This window comes from Armigeres subalbatus, chromosome 1 (assembly GCF_024139115.2).
Source record: "Armigeres subalbatus isolate Guangzhou_Male chromosome 1, GZ_Asu_2, whole genome shotgun sequence".
NCBI lineage: Eukaryota > Metazoa > Arthropoda > Insecta > Diptera > Culicidae > Armigeres > Armigeres subalbatus.
In genome coordinates, this window is record NC_085139.1 from 30,796,067 (window position 1) to 30,814,054 (window position 17,988).

General features: G+C 40.5%; 1 long non-coding RNA gene across 1 annotated transcript; it reads right to left on the reverse strand.

The window, feature by feature from the left end:
* Nucleotides 1–15,794: 15,794 nt before the first annotated feature.
* On the reverse strand, nucleotides 15,795–17,156 carry LOC134208241 (uncharacterized). The gene is made up of 2 exons (XR_009978567.1): nucleotides 16,580–17,156; nucleotides 15,795–16,399 (listed from the first exon to the last, which is right to left on the reverse strand). It is a non-coding gene; the product is annotated as an uncharacterized LOC134208241 (long non-coding RNA).
* Between the last annotated feature and the right edge of the window lie 832 nt (nucleotides 17,157–17,988).

Genomic DNA, 17,988 nt, shown 5'->3' on the forward strand with positions numbered 1-17,988 from the left:
ATATGAAAGTGGTTGGATATGACAATTTAAAATTTTCATTTTAAAACCCCAAATTTATTATTCCGCAGTGGTGATGATGCTTTTCTCCGATTGTTATTCGACTTAAAGTGATTAATGCATTTCATAGTTAATTGCCTATTAAATGGCGATTAAATGCTTTTGAAGTGTTTTTTTAAGGGATGCTGCCTAAATAGTAGGATACACGCTAACTTTCACCTACTCAGTGACTGAGTAAAATTGCATTGCTCTCTCTTTCTATCCCACAGAAATTTTACTCAATTTCCATCAAAAGTTAGAGTGTTTGTTTAAAATTGATCAATTTTCATATTCACTTCTTGCTTACATGAACATTTTCATAAACACTACTTTTTTGCTCCGACCGCGGTCATTGCTCTGGTTCTGTTTTGTACTTTTTGTGCGAATCATCGCACAAAAGTAGAGCGCAAAAACCAACCGCAGACGGCGGTCGTAACGAAACTGTGAAATTTTACTGGGTTGGTGAAGATTTGAAAATTTTAATGTTTTTTCGTTGACAATCAATAATTCCAATAGGCTTAAAAAATTGCTGGAGAGTTGCCGATTCGATTGATAATAAAATCTCGAAAATCCATTGAAAGATAATGGAGCTATTAGCGTTTGAAATCTATCCTAATTTCGTGACGGTCTCTTCTTCTTCTTCTTCTTTTCTGTTTGGGTGGTGCTTTCTTTTGTGCACCACCCACCTAACTGGACCGGCATCGCAGGCCATATATGTCCACCTATTTCTATTTATACTCCAATGGAGTTTACAATCATGCTCTTCTTTATCGGCTGGGCTGTATTGTATTTTTAATTGTCTTACAATTATAATTCGTTTGTTTTTTTATGTCCGTAGACTTTTCCATTCGTTTAAAGTCATATAGACTATCACCTCTTTAATATTTAAAGGGTGTGGAGGGGGTGGGAATCGAACCCATGACCATCTGATTTATAGTCAGACGTGTAGACAACTACTCTACGGACCCCCCCCGTGACGGTCTCGAATTTTGAAATTTCAGTTTTACACCCTGTATCAGAGTCTTCCCCTTAGACGTAGTTTACGTCAAAATCATAAAACTCATGGGAGTTGAGATCATAAATACCGTCGGTCCGATCATCATCATTGCAGCTTACTGTTCAAAACGTTAGCAAGCTAATCTTTAAACAGCAGGTCGAAAAAATAGTTACCAGGTGCAACGTCTTGCGTTGGTCTACGCTTTGATAAACTCGCTCCTAAAACGAACTTTTTATAGGAGGCCCGAAGACTCATAGTGTTGAATACCGATCGACTCAGCTCGATGAATTGAAGTAATGTCTGTGTGTGTATGTGTGTATGCGTGAGCGCAAACTAATCTCACTCATTTTTTAGGCACTTATTCTTAACTGATTTGCTCGCAACATGTTGCATTCGACGCGGAATCCTGCCCCATAGTTTCGTATTGAAAATTGGCTGAATCGGAACGATGGAATTCGGAGTTATGGCCAAAATATTATTATTATACCTCACGAGAAAGGCTCCATCACCGTTAGGTGGATTAATCTGTTTTTTTTTTACTAATTAAATTAAGTAATGAGCTATTGATGCTCCCGAAACTAATTTGACATGTGTTCCTACCAACTGATGCTACGTAACTGAACATACCCAAGTCGAAAAAAAAAATTGCTTTACGTACTGTTGGTTATTGAACGGCTTCGACGAAAATTGAAAATTAGAGCCAAACATGGCAATGTTTAAAAGCTCAAACACGAATCTGCACAGGTTTTTCTGATGACAAGATGATTGAGCTTTGGCGATTTTGTTGCGGCTTGTTCTAAAGAAAACGATGATCGCTTCACGTAGATGGCATTGGTACTGATGATGGTGTAAAGCAGTGGTCCCCAGCATGCTTACTATCAAGGGCCGCATTGCAATTTTGAACTGTTGAAGCGGGCCGCAGTATATTTGCAATATTTGTTTTTCATTTCAAATAGAATTTTAAAGCTTAGTACAAAATGATGTTTTATCGCCGTAGCTAACTATGAGTCGATACTACTGTTTCTGCTCTTTCAGACTTGACAGGAAATAATTCTTTTGCATCACCATCTTTTCGGATCAGTTGGCAGAAAGTATTCTAAGCTATTTTTTTCAATTGATCATATGGTCGGAGGTCTGCCAATCCGCACCAAGTGCCAATGGAAAATCATCAAATTTTTCGCATAAAACAACGTGTTGTGGTTGTAATTGTTTTCAAAGCTTATTGAGCTATACTCGTATTAGTAATCGAAGATATTTTCTATCAAATAAACGCATAGATATATGAATATTGTTTTGTGTTCTTTTTACGAGCAAAATATCACAAGACAGTCTAAAAGCCGCTTGGTGCGATATAGTAGAGCTTCGACTATATTACCTTCTGCATTTATTTTTAAGGATTGTTGTCCACTATAAATTGTCAGGCAAATAACGACAGCATGTTTTAAAAGTGTTTTGAAGCCAGGTGAAAATTTCAGCAGTGTTGCATAAAACTGCATTCCGAATATCAATTGTATTATCGAAACCTTCTTTTCATCAATATCGGAACAAGGAAAAAATCTTGATTTTATTCAATATTTTACAGCTTAAAATACGTTGACATAATAGTTGATAGTCAACGTGTTTCCTGGAGTTAATTATCTAGCAATTTTTCAGTTGAAATTCGCCGAGCCCTTACTTATTTTTAAGAATAAAAGCATCCTTGTAACGGAGCTTGACATGAAGCTCAACATTAAACTCGTTTAAATAGGGGGAATGACGGCTTTGGCAGGTTTTGTTCTATTATTGGCAGGGGGTTTTTTATGACTGATTTTGCTCAAATTTGGCCTAAACATTCTTTGCATATCAAAGAATATTGTGGCCAAATTTCACAAAATTCGGTCGACAAAAACCCCCCTGCCAATAATAGAACAAAACCTGCCAAAGCCGTCTGTTCCCCATGTGAAGAAAAAAAAGGGAAAATGGTAAATGCATCATGAAACAATCATGATTATCCTTAAACAATTGAAAATGCTCCTTAAAAAAACTGATCATTTTTCCTTAAATTATTGAACAAATTACCTTGAAATATATCAAATGCTCCGTAAACATTTGAAAAGTGTACAGTAGAAACGAAAAAAATGTACCGTAAACAATTGAAAATGCTCCTTAGAAAAACAAAGATTTGCTATTTAATCAATGATAATGCGCAGTATATTGATATAAGAATTATTGTGAAATAGTTGAAAAAGTACCTTGAAATTGGCTGTCATAAAGTAGAATCTTATGCACCATTGTATAGCCTCTGGAGTATGAAGCTGATTGTTTTGCTTGGTAACCCTATTCAACAGAGAAATGCTCTGAAAACTAAGGAAAATGCTCCCTAAAAAGAAGAAATACTCATTAAATCAATAAAAAATGCTCCTTAACCTGAAAAAATGCTCCTTAAGCTAAAAACAGTGCTCCGTAAAAAAAAATGAAATGCTCCATAAACTTATACAAAATATAATCTTAGCCTACAAGCAATTCAAAGCATTGTTAAATAAATTGTGCACCAGACTGCTCACAGACAAACAGATGTCTCATACAACTGCACATTGCATAAACATGCTTGACGATACGAATTTCATTAAAATCACATTGCATATAATGCTAATAGGTTTATTCATCAATTTCCCTGCATAACCACAAAAGATATCTTAGTTACAAGATAAATATTGTCGCTTCGGTTCCCTTTGTTCTGCTGTCCGAAACATGTTGGGTACCGAACTGTCAAATCGTATGTATTTTTCCTTCATTGACATTTAGCACCCTATCCTCGCCAACAAAAGATGTTATTTACCAAGCAAATCAGATTCATACTCCAGGGGCTATACAATGGTGCATAAGATTCTCCTTTATGACAGCCAATTTTAAGGTACTTTTTCAACCAATTCACAATCATTCTTATATCAATATACTGCGCAATTATCATTAGTTAAATAGCAAATCTTTGTATTTCTAAGGAGCATTTTCAATTGTTTACGGTACATTTTTTTCGTTTCTACGGTACACTTTTCAAATGTTAAAGGAGCATTTTATATATTTCAAGGTAATTTGTTCAATAATTTAAGTAAAAATGATCAGTTTTTTAAGGAGCATTTTTCAATTGTTTAAGGATAATTTCATCTGTTTTAATGGACAATTTTTGAGCTGCCAAAAAAAATGCTATTTTTATAGCCCAGGGCAATAACATCGAAGTATTTTTGCTGTTAGTCTACATATGAAGTGATGAATTTCATTAATCATGATAATAACACCATTCATGCTTTATATCGCCTTCATCAACATAATCGTGTAAACTTGATAAAATACTTGACTGCAACAAAAAAATGGGTACAATGAGAAGCTTTTCTATGTATAATGCTTAACATCAGGAAAAGACATGGAGGGCCACATGCGGCCCGCGGGCCGCGCTTTGGGGATCACTGGTGTAAAGGCTGCCACTGGAATGTCCATGCTGAAATTTGGCACACCACGATTCAATAACCCGTGTGTCATTGACCTTCTTTAGCCGTGCGGTAAGACGTGCGGCTGGGCTCGCCATTAGCTTTGCGAGCAAAGACGTAGGATTGCCAGTCCGAAGATGGCGAGTTTGATTCTTGGTAGGTCTAGGATGTTTTCGGGTGGAAAACATTCTCGACTACCTTTACATACACAGTTAGAATTTCTGTGTAAATTTACGTTTATTTTGATGCACATATTTGGAGCATCAAAATACATCTAAAATTAAGTTAGCTGTTAAATTTACATCGCTTTAAAATTCAATTAAGATCGTTGAATTTCACACGTTCAATATGACAGACCCGTGTAAAATTAAATCAATGTAAAAATCAATAGACGACAACCTTTGATTCCCCCCATTCCCAAATTCAAACAAATTATGATTTAAACAAAATTTCGTTTCATCATTTTTATTATTTTTATTTCTCGCACAATACCAAACATAAATATACAAAATTACATTGAATACATCTATCCGTTCAATATTGTATGTGATCCGGTAAACTGTTGCATTTGCATAAATATCTAATTCGTAGACATTCGCGAAAATTCTTAAGCAGAAATTGAGAGCCGCGCCAGGCCAAATAAATTGGCTGCAAAAGAAGCAATCGATTACTTTTGAGACATTAAATAATATTCACCAAAATTAATCTTACCATCCACGTAGTTGCCCGGCTGTTCAAGTAAAACTGGTTCACTAATATACGGTTTCGAAACACAGTACAGGCACTACTTTTCTCACAATAACGAGCTCTGACTCCATGTTGTTTTAATTTTTTAATGTTTTAATGTACATGGGTTGACATTTACACGATCGTGTAAAATTAAAGTTTTATTGATGGAAAAATAAATCCATTTTAATGTATCTTTACACCAATTGAAAAATGAGTAATAAGCCGTGTAATTTTATATCTTTTTCAATGCTCTAAATATGTGCATCGAATTTGATGTAAATTTCAATCAAATGACAAATTCAAGTACTGTGATGTTACAGCTTGTCCTGTTTACATGTCGTTGAAATTTAATCATTTTTTTCTGTGTATGATATTGGCGGCGTGAAAGCCGAATTAGTGTCAAATGACATTAATGTCATGACATTCCGTGACATTTTTTTGATCTCGCCCTCATGGCTCACACTTTGTATTTAGAACAATGATCTGTTTGACAAAGTTCTAGGGCCCTTTAAGTACTACATGTTAATCAAAAAATTCGAACTGTAAATGATTTTTGAAAAAAGTTATTAGAAAATTAGTAATAGCAATGCCATGACATTTTTTTGACATTTCCCATCACTGCTTAAGGCACGTTCTTGAAAAGTAACACAGTGAATACAATATCTGATGTTGACAATCTCTGTATTAGTTTTACGAAATCCCATTTTCGTGCATTACCTGCAAAAGCTAATCCCAATCGATTGTATCATATGCGACTTTGAAGTTGATGAATAAATTGATGAACACCTGGTCCGTGGTATACCGTTCGCCCATACATACGGCCTGGTTCTGCCCTACGAACTCTCTCGCAATTGGTGTTAGTCGGCGGTATAAAATTTGCTTTGTCTATTCATTGTAAATCCTCCCCTAGTTCACTTTCAATCCGGATCAAAATACAATCCAATTAAAACAAAAGCTTTCAAAATTAATAATTTTTCCTAATTTTCTTTTGTTTTTTCGAATTAGTCATTATTCCAATAGTGACTAAATGCAAAATAAATTCTAATCAATCGAACTGCGTAAAAACTACATACCGATTCCTCCTTCCAAATTATTCTATTCCTATTAACTTATAGTCTATTAGATGACTAAAAGCCAAATAATCTATATATAAATAAAAATTAGCTTAGATTTTCTTCCTGACAACTCTATATTCACGAACGGATTAACCGATAAGAATTTTTTTCTCCCTAATAGATTCATTTTGGAATCTGAGATTTTGGGATCTGTATGGTAAGGTGCCCTTCTTAGCCGTGCGGTAAGACGCGCGGCTACAAAGCAAGACCATGCTGAGGGTGGCTGGGTTCGATTCCCGGTTCCGGTCTAGGCAATTTTTGGGTTGGAAATTGTCTCGACTTCCCTGGGCATAAAAGTATCATCGTGCTAGCCTCATGGTACACGAATGCAAAAATGGTAACCTGGCTTAGAAACCTCGCAGTTAATAACTGTGGAAATGATTATTAAACACTAAGCTGCGAGGCGGCTCTGTCCCAGTGTGGGGATGTAATGCCAATAAGAAGAAGATGGTTGAGGCATGTTGAGGTTTGTATGTACAAAAAGTTGGTTAAGAGCCATTCTCCTATTTGAATATATAATCCCTCATAGGAAAAAAAAAATGACGCTCAGAATATTTGATTTCCGGATGGAAAATATTTTGAGAAAGTTGTTGAATTGCTGTTTTTAGAGAAATCGTTGTAATCTCCAAAAGTTTCTTGAGAGTTCTATTCTATAGAAAAAATTAGATCTTGGATTGTATATTCGAGGACTTTGCACCAGACCAAAGCTAACTAAAGAGACGGCGTCGGACAACCATTCTATTATATGAGATACGTGATTCACCGTAGTTTGACATTTGATTTAAGATGCAGATTAAGTCTTTCGTACCGGATAACCAACCTACAACCTAATTTCCACAGCCTTCCATCTTTATCAAAGAATATAAAACGTCCCCACCACCGGTTGTTTGCTTAGGTCGTTCGGTGTTTTTCTTTCGTATATTGCTCACTCCTGGGCAGAACATTCTCATCTTACACTGCCCGAACTCAGCCGGCACCAAAATAAGAGCTCGCCCTGTCCCAACTCTCAAGGGTCGACGGATGTTTGATATTTGTTTTCCTCTTGTCCCTGACAATCGCGCTCCCGTGTCGGTTCGTCGCATCTTTTCTTTGTGCGTCCCAAAAGGATAACAGGTTGATTTCTGGCTCGTTACGGATAATTTGCCGAGACGAAGGATAAAGGCGGCACGGTCGGCCATCCACCCAGGACGCTTCCGGTTTGATTTGAATCTCGAATGAGTGGGCCGGATTGCTAATCAAGCAGCAAATTTGAAGGGAATGTCATGCGGAGCAGTTGGTTTGAAGGCCTCTCGGACTGCGGAGGATGACTGATACGGATTAGACTTGACATGTCACAAGGGGACTGCTGAGGAGGGTTCACTGTGCTATCAGTCTTCGGACTGTTTTTGATGCTTACGGTGGACTAAGTATGTTGAGCCATTTATGGCAGATCGGATTTATCAACTAATTAGCTAAACTTGACACCCAACTAGCGGCCCAATCAAGATTTGGTAACAAAAATGGCATCTCTTCCCTTGCCCCACAGCTTGAAAAAACATTCCTCCACGTGGTAAATTACTTTCAACACGAAACTTTGTCAGGTCGATCAATTTAGAAGCAATTTGTGGAAGTTTTCTCCTCTAATTAATCGGGTCTTCATGGACGCTTCGGTTTGAATGCAGAATATTCTTGCTGCAAAACAAAGGTAAATACTTTGTAAATTGTTTTGTCTTTAAAAAGTTGGATTTTTTTTTTGGCAGCGATGTGCGTTGAATGAGCAGAGAAAAGTATACTAAAGCTAGGTATGTAGAAAAGGTCATAAATATTCATCTCTTTTACAGATAACTATTAACTGACTTAAATCATTAATGAAAATAATGGTAATCTGTTTTACTACTATTAAAGACCTAATCATTTTCCATTTTCATCCTCACTGAAAAGCGCTGCACGAACTTGTTTCTATTCTTCACTCTTTATTCAACGCTACTGTTGTTATGCGATGTCTTGTGACAAAGGCGTTTCTCAGAGCACGGCTCATTGTCAGCAATGGTCCCTGGTCTGGTCACGAAATGCAAGTAATGAGCCTAATCGGATTGCGAGTGAAACTTGACGCAACCCACGGACCGTCCAAACCGATGATGGTGTAGGTGAAATGGATCAAATGAAAGATCACGGTCTGACAAAAGTTGATTTGGCATCTTGCTATTTACCAACCAGCCGGCAACACGCGGGCGGCAACGTTTCGATTTGAGACCATCAGTTGTGTAATGCTGATTTTCAGATTCAAATGATGGAGGATTTGGAAAATTTTGTTTTAGTTATTTTAAGTATAGTTTAAGAATTGAGGTTCTCATTCGTCTCGCAATCATACTAGTGCTTTTCTAATCTAATTTTTGTAATTAAGATTTTCGTTATTCACTGATTACAGCGATGACGTTCGGGTCTTCGGATCAAACAGTCTGTTCATCAGTGACAACCAATTGACTATAAATAGAGAGGTGTGAGACACACCAAAAAATCATACAAACTTGAATTTTCTTTCAGAGAATAACTTACAATATTATGGATTGGTTTCTTGTCCATTGATTAATCGAACTTCCTCTCTATAACCGCGTACTTGGACTTTTTTTTTTATTGACTATTGCTTATACAATTGTTCTGAAATTACCAAAATAACACAAACAAACAAGTTAATTAAGCTTCCAAACAACCTAACAAACCATTCACACATTTCACGGGAACTAACTTGAACAATGTTGCAATCTATCTCCCACCGAGCATGAAATATTGAAAGCTCCCCCGGCTTCGACCTACTCCACAACAAATCCCCGAAATCGATTCGAATTGAATATTCCAGCAACGCGCGTTTATTCCGAATTCGTGCTGCGGTTCCAAGTAAACCGAATCGAAGCCGGTAAACACACAATATTCAAAGTGGAATCCAGCCACCTTTTGTCTCCGGCATGGTCCGTGCGCCCCGCAGCCACAGCTGCTGGCGCCGAGAGGTATTCAAACAATGCCTCTCTGATTGTTATCACCTGTTATTCTGTCAACAGAATCCCTCAGCATCCATCCGGGCTACCCCCGAACTTGACTTGGGCTCAAAAATGTTCGATAAATTATGCGTAAATATGCGTGTAACGGCCTGCCAACGTACCAACTAATGCATAACCGCCCCATTCTTCGTCTTCGAGTTAGACGGTGATACATTGCCTTACCGTTTCTAGTGAAAATCGTTTTTTCTATTTATTTACCTACAAATTTCCGTTAAGATGTATAACTTTGTGATGTGTAAAAAACAGTTACGCTTGTAAGGTTGACTTTAAAGTGTTATGGGAGATCAGGATGTTGATTTATTACAGTAGAGGAACTGACGCCTTTGATTTCTTTCATCGTTGCGACTATTTTAAATTCGTCTTTTGAACATTTTACCAACTACCCCAAGGATGTTGGTGATAATAGACCTTTTCTACAACTACAGCATCATCAACGTGCACTGCCCAAATGAAGCGGCACCCGACGACGAAAAAGAATCGTTCTGAATACAGTTGGAGCAGACATAAGATAGATGCCAACTGCAAGACATGAAAATCGTCATCGGTGAAATGAACGGGGCTACGAAATGGTGAGTTGACATCCAGGAAGGAGTGTCTAACGCTTCCACGGGTCTTCCGATGAAAGTTGACCTTCAGGTGCCTCCAGCTAAGGGTTGCGTACTTAGCTGGCAGTGTAGCCTGGGCACTGTTGTCCTTCCGACATCAGCTAGAGTGAGAGGGTGCGTCCTGTGGGGTCTGTCTAGGATGTGGTGGGGTTTGACAGTGGGCTCTGTTCTATAAAAAGCTGCATGTGTATGCAAGCAGGCCTTATTAAAGTGACCGTGTGCCGCTCAGAGCTCAACGACTGATCCAGCGTCTGTTCACCAAAGAGGTGCGGCTCCAACAGCGTCTGTTCTGGCATCCAGCGGCTGAGTATGAAATGCTATTCCCCGGAAGCTATACCTAAGATGGCAGCCCCATCCTGGTCGGTAGGGAACCTTGTTCCTACTGTTCCCGAAGCATCAATTTGTTCAAGAATCCGATAATGAAAGATGGACTAAGGACTGATTTTACGGCAACGACTCTTAGCGTGAAACAACTGACACGAATAAGTAACATGGAACGTGATAAGTAATCTATATAATAAAAATGAGTTGAGATTTCCTTCCTGACGATTTAACTCGCGAACAGGCTGACCAATTTGCAAGATTTTTTCCGTCGATTCGTTTTGGGATACGCAAGGTTTGTATCTACAAAAAAATAGGTGAATTTAACGGGGAAATGTAAAAAATCACCTGAATACAATTTTGGGCCAGCTGTTGAGGAAAACATAACAAACGCGTGGAAATTGATCTAGAGTGCGGCGCTGCAAATAGTTCATTGTGACATTTGCAACACCCGGGCAAAGCTGGGTTTCTTTCGCTAGTATGTAATAAAAAACATGGAACGTTTTAACCCTAGCACAGCAGGGTAAATTGGCACAACTTTGTTTGTAGAACAACGATAATCCTCATTATTATTTTGTGTCAGTCTATTTTTTTGTATCAGCCTAAAGTCGTTTTTTCATTCTTTTCTGTTGGCTACGCAAGGCGTGCCATTTTGTCAGTTATTCTTGAAAGTTATCTCGCTGAGTGCGTATCGTTGATTAATAAAGTTATTTTATATGTAATCAGTACTTTGCCTTTCATTCCATTGGGACCTCATCCAAAGAAACTTGCCAATGAGGCACGCCGCATGAAGCTTGAGATCATGGGGCTGAGTGAGTCCGGTGGCCAAACTTTGGAGAACACATAATACACTTCCTGGCATCGCGGAGCTAGCTTCCTACTAAGGCCCTAGGAACACTCTTCGCTTATGAAGTGGGAATCTATAATAATTATTATTATTTATTCAGACTAAGGCCGAAGTGGCCTGTGCGGTATATAAGAGTCTTCTCCATTCGGCTCGGTCCATGGCTACACGTCGCCAACCACGCAGTCTACGGAGGGTCCGCAAGTCATCTTCCAACTGATCGATCCACCTTGCCCGCTGCGCACCTCGCCTTCTTGTGCCCGTCGGATCATTGTCGAGAACCATTTTCACCGGGTTATTGTCCGACATTCTGGCTACGTGCCCGGCCCACCGCAGTCGTCCGATTTTCGCGGTGTGAACGATGGATGGTGTAATGCTCGACTAGCCCCGTGGCTACACCCTCTCAGGGTCGGCGATACCTGCTGGAAGAGAACTCACAGACAACCACAATTTGTGCAAAGTGAAACGTCACGACGTAGAGGACAACTCACAAACCAGTATACTAGCAGGGCTCAGTAATAAATAAATTTTACCAACATAGATTTAACTTAAGCATAATGATTTTTTTTATTTGAAACATACAAGGTTTTTAGTAGTGGGTTGGCTTACTCGGTGCGGCCGATGATGAATCGATGGAGCTCTTGTTGTGCATGCTTTGACGGAAGGAGGAGAGGGGGCATTGGTGGTCTGGTTCTGGTTTTGGGTGATTTGACGGCCGGCGGATGCGGGCCGCTTGGGGAAATAGGCCTGCTGCTTTGATCCAGTCCGAATATCCAGTTGATTGTGCGTCCCAGGGACGATCGATTCGTGGGTTTCTACTGTCTCGAGCCAAGGTAAGGCATTTGAAAAAACGATGGCTCAATTTGCCCGTCGACGGCGGCAACGCGCATTGGATAGGGTTCCTAGCAAGCGGGCGCGAAACCACACAACCTTGCCGGGGCCTTGTCCTCAGTAGCGAGCGACGTTGCTAGCACGCCACGTGTGATCCAGCGAATTTGACTTTGGGGTACTCGCTAGTCACCGGCACAGGGTTTCACTCGTCCGTCACGTCGGTTATTCTTGTCCTCTATCTCTTGCCCGGAAATCTGATTGCCCACTCACGGGAGCTGTACACATCGGCTCGGACACCAAAAGGCGGGCGCGGAACCACACAACCTTACTAGGTCCTAACCTCAATAGCAGGTGTCCAGCATTCGCGTGGTGTGTGATCCAGTAAAATTGGCGACTGGTACTCACTGGTCACCGGCAACGTAGAATGATACGACCTTGCACTGTCGTTTCCACGCTTCTAGAACCTTCACACTTTTCGAGGTACGAATTTAACGACACTTGCGACACGGACATGCGGTGCTGTTCGCAGTCGATCTCTACTTCACTCCGACGGACACTCCGGTTTCCACAACGGACTAAACTCGACTCCCTATTTCTCTTCATCTCCCGGTTTCATCTCCTTTTTCTCTCCCCTCCTTTCCACATCCTTCACGTTTTTTTCCTCTTCCTTCTATTGCTCTCGTCTCGGGGTTGTCGTATCCGACTTTTTGGGATATTTATAGCACTCAACCGTTAGATATTGTTGGGGGGGTATTGTTATACAAGTTCAAATTAATAGCCAAAATTTTAAACAATTTTACAAAATTTAATCAATTTAAACAAAAACAACTAGTATTTCTACGAATCTAATTTAAATCAAAACCGATCGGAGTTGAGTCCACATTGTGACGGGTGCTAACGGTAACAATGGTTCTCCCAACAGCTGATGAAACTCGTGGTTCATTCGCTTCCTCCACGTACCGTCCGCCATCTGCACCCCACCATAGATGGTACGCAAGACTTTCCTTTCGAAAACTTCGAGTGCGCGTTGGTCCTCCACGAGCATCGTCCAGGTCTCGTGTCCGTAGAAGACTACCGGTCTAATGAGCGTTTTGTAGATTGTCAGTTTGGTACGGCGGCGAACTCTATTCGATCGGAGCGTCTTGCGGAGTCCAAAGTATGTACGATTTCCAGCCACTATACGTCTCCGAATTTCTCTGCTGGTATCATTTTCGGCAGTCACCAGTGAGCCCAAGTACACAAATTCTTCTACCACCTCGATTTCGTCACCACCGATGCCAACTCGCGGTGGGTGGCTCACATTGTCTTCTCTTGAACCTCTTCCTATCATGTACTTCGTCTTCGACGTGTTGATGACTAGTCCGATCCGCTTGGCTTCCCTCTTCAGTCTGATGTAGGCTTCCTCCATCTTCTCAAAGTTACGTGCCATAATATCTATGTCGTCGGCGAAGCCAAATAGCTGGACGGACTTATTGAAAATTGTACCACTCGTGTTAATCCCTGCTCTTCGTATTACCCCTTCCAAAGCGATGTTGAATAGCAGACACGAAAGACCATCACTTTGCCATAAGCCTCTGCGGATTTCGAAGGGACTCGAGAATGCCCCTGAAACTCGAACTACGCACATCACCCGATCTATCGTCGCTTTGATCAACCGTGTCAGTTTATCCGGAAATCTGTTTTCGTGCATTAGCTGCCATAGCTGGTCCCGATCGATTGCATCATATGCGGCTTTGAAGTCGATGAATAGATGATGTGTGGGCACGTTGTATTCGCGGCACTTCTGCAGTACTTGGCGAATGGCGAACACCTGGTCCGTGGTGGAGCGTTCGCCCATAAAACCCGCCTGGTACTGCCCCACGAACTTCCTTGCAATTGGTGCTAGTCGACGGCATAAAATTTGGGAGAGTACCTTGTAGGCGGCGTTCAGCAATGTGATTGCGCGGTAGTTGCTTATCGCCCTTTTTGTAGATGGGACACACGACACCTTCCATCCACTCCTGCGGCAAAACTTCCTCCTCCCAAATCTTGGTAATGACCCAGTGCAGCGCTCTAGCCAGTGCCTCACCACCGTGTTTAAATAGCTCTCCTGGTAGTTGGTCAACCCCAGGGGCTTTGTTGTTCTTCAGCCGGCCAATCTCCTCCTGGATTTCTTGGAGATCCGGAGCCGGTAGAATTATGTCCTGCGCGCGTTCCCCCAGGTCCATCACCATACCGCCATCTTCGTGTGCCACATCGCCATTCAGGTACTCTTCGTATTGCTGCCGCCACCTTTGGATCACCTCACGCTCGTTCGTAAGAAGGTTCCCGTTTATGTCCTTACACATATCAGGCTGTGGCACGTGGCCCTTACGTGAACGGTTCAACTTCTCATAGAACTTTCGTGTGTTATTAGCGCGGTACAGTTGCTCCGTTTCTTCACGGTCTCGATCTTCCTGCTGACGCTTTTTCCTCCGGATTCCAAAGATATCAACGTTTTTCTTAAAATAATCCCTTGTTTCCAAATGCCTGTATGAATGGGAAAAAAGGGGAACCATTTTTCCCTGGGTTAGACAGATGAAGGGCTAAGGATTGCTCTGCATATTTTGGTATTGGGGAATTTGAGGGAATTTGGGGTTTTTCCATCATTTAATAAAACCCAGATTAATCCACCTAGCGGTGATGGTGCCTTTCTCGTTTTTTCCGAGTGAGTAATTTCTACGCACTTTTGATATGAAGAAAAAGTATGAAGTATGCTATAATTGTTTTTTTGTCTTTGTTATCGAGACTTTCAGCCCAAGGCTGGCTCGTCTCGTAAACGTTATAACTTCTGAGCCCATAGTCCGGCCAATTTTCAATAGGAAACAATGGGACAGGATTCTGCGTCGAATGCAACTTGTTGCAAGCAAATCGGCTGAGGGTAGGTAAGTGCCTAAAAAAGAGTAATTTTTTTTGTAAAAAAATGTATTTTGGCCATAACTCCGAATCCCATATTCCGATTTCGCCTATTTTCAATACGAAACAATAGAACAGGATTCTGCGTCGAATGTAAAATGGACTAGACTTCCAGTCGTTGTTGTCTAAAAAAGTATTTTGGCCATAACTTCTAAGCCCATTGTCCGATCCAGCCAATTTTCTATAGGAAACAATGGGACAGAATTCTACGTCGAATGCAACCTGTTGTAGGCTACTTTAAGGATGATATTGTTAAAAATTTCCAGTCAGGATTGATTGAGCCCCTCGCGTAACAACCGAAGAACCCAAGTTGAATTGACGTCAATTTTACCGGATGCTTTCGAGCATTGAACTAATGTCCATGTATCCGATTGCTTGAATGACGGCATATTCAATCTGAATCCGTATCGATGACTGAGGATCGTAACGATTGCCGTGATATGTTTCAAAGCGGGAGCCAAAATTGGGCTAAATCTTTTTCTCACGATTTCGAACGCAATTGACCATTGTGTATCTCCTTTCAATAGCTAAGATTCGTTAAAAAATAGTGAAAACGATTTTATAGCAGTTTTTCTGTGTTGAACCATTTTGACCAGCAAGTGCGTTGAAGACTTATATTTCCCACCAATCAATTTCGCAATTGAACCTATGCCTTAAAATTTAACCAAATGGAGTGGTGTAGTAAATTGATAGAGGGGAGTGAAATCATATGATAGCTGAGAATAGTGGTAAAAACTGTGTTTGAGAACAGGGCATAAATAGTTTACCAAAACATTACCATTGAAAAATATGATTTTGGATCTTAGATAGATTTGCAATCGATCAATGACAAAACCATTAACATTTTTTTGGGAAAATGATTGATTTATTAGCCTTCAAAATCTTTTCAAATTTTAAAATGTACCACTATAACCGTATCGTATCCTACGTCGAAAACCCTGTGTTTGATTGCTTCCAACATATTCTTGGCCGAGCTGTCCGATACAGAACGTGGCCGACCACCACAAAAACTGAATGACACTTCATCAAGGGTTGCGGAGGCTCACTGTCGTCCAGTTTATCATCCTGCTCGCCTTCTTTTGATGCCGATCTTTGGTGGTAGCATTAACATGTTTCCGTGAATGACTGCCACAACGTGTTGGGCTGCTCTTTTGATCTTCGGTTTGGCGTCTTTGCAAACTTCAAAATCGCATAAAAACTTCCATTGGTGACAGCCTCCAATGGGAATATTCCTGTGTTCCCAACCATACCGACAAACATTCAACGATGCTTCGAACCATATTCTGATATATTCCAGCCAATTCAGCAGTGATTGCTCATTTTTAAAAACTTCTTCCGCAGAACTGCCTCTGTAGGTACATAATTCCCATCGACAACAGCGAGACCACCGCAATGTTATCGTTATCGATCCTTCGTTGTATCAATCGTTTCCATCAAGGGCTGAAAGTATTCCGTATTGCTTTGTGATGCTCCTGTTTCTTTAATCAACTGAAAACAAGAAACAAAAATATTTCTTTAAAATCCTACATCTTTACATAATGGTCTTTATAGTTTTTTTTTGCTAGAATTTAATATCGAGGTTTTCATGAAGATTCTTGTAGATTTTTTAAGTGGAATTAAATGAATTTATGTATCGAAATTTTGTTTTGTTTTCACGGTTTATCATACCTTGATCAGCGCGGCCGGTAACATAACCTTCTAAATCTGCGATTCTGCTCGGAAATTATTCAGCAACTTCTTGAAGTTCGGGTTGCTGCGAACGTTTGTAATGTACCCTGGTTGGAACATCGTTATTCTATCGTCCTCCATGCCGTCGTTCTTAGTGAAAAACCGGATGCTGGCAGCAATTTCATTCACCGTCGGATCCACCACCATCTTACTTATTCCACTGTACGACTGGATAGCCTCATATTTCATCACTGCTTCCAGTGTTAATTTACTAATCAGGGAACCATCCGAAGTAAAAGCCGGAGTAAGACTCAAATTTGACAGACAAATACGACTCTTAGCTATAGCACATATCACGATTTCGGGGTTCAATGTGCTTGACCGACTAGAAATTTTCTCTCGAGATAATTCACAATTCTCTCAATAACGAGATAATTCACAATTCACTCAATAACATTACAATTACAATCACGACAAAAGCGACATCGCGACGAAAACGAACAGAGTTTACCGAGTTCACGGGAACCCGCAAGGAAGCACGGAACCCACGGAACAGATGGATTGAAGATGTTGACGATTCCTATGCGATGACAGATCTACAGAAAAACGAAAACATCGATGCTGTAAGTTGTGCACGGCGAGAAATTTACGCGCAAAAGTTAATATTGACAGCGTTTGGCTTACACTGTAAACCTAGCAATACCTTTTAAAGAATAAAAATACCCCATTTTTTATCAGTACAGTGATCGTTTGCTAATTGGGGCAGGACCTCACCCCAACTAGCGAATGCCGTTCGCTAATTGGGGCGTTTTGACAAACGTCTATGTTGTTTACTTTTGTAGTAGTTGTAGTTGCGACACTTGGGAATGGGAGAAAATGCGATTGTCGCGAGAGCTCAGTTCAGTTTTCAACTTCTTCTTCTTCTTATTGGCATTACATCCCCACACTGGGACAGAGCCGCCTCACAGATTAGTGTTCATTAAGCACTTCCACAGTTATTAACTGCGAGGTTTCTAAGCCTTGTTACCATATTTGCATTCGTATATCATGAGGCTAACACGATGATACTTGTATGCCCAGGGAAGTCGAGATAATCTAGAATCCGAAAATTGCCTAGACCGGCACCGGGAATCGAACCTGGTTACCCTCAGCATGGTCTTGCCCTGTAGCCGCGCATTTTACCGCACGGCTAAGGAGGGCCCTCAATTTTCAACTACACTGACAAAAATCTCCGCATTATATTCATGAGTTTACAAATGGATTTTTGCAATGGGGGTAGCGAAATGGATTCCATAATTTCGACACATATATTCCATGCGCCCGCATGCATTACATGATTGTTCACACATACTATCCATGTGGGTCATAGTATCCATGTGTGAATTTGTATGAAATTAAGTATGTGTCGA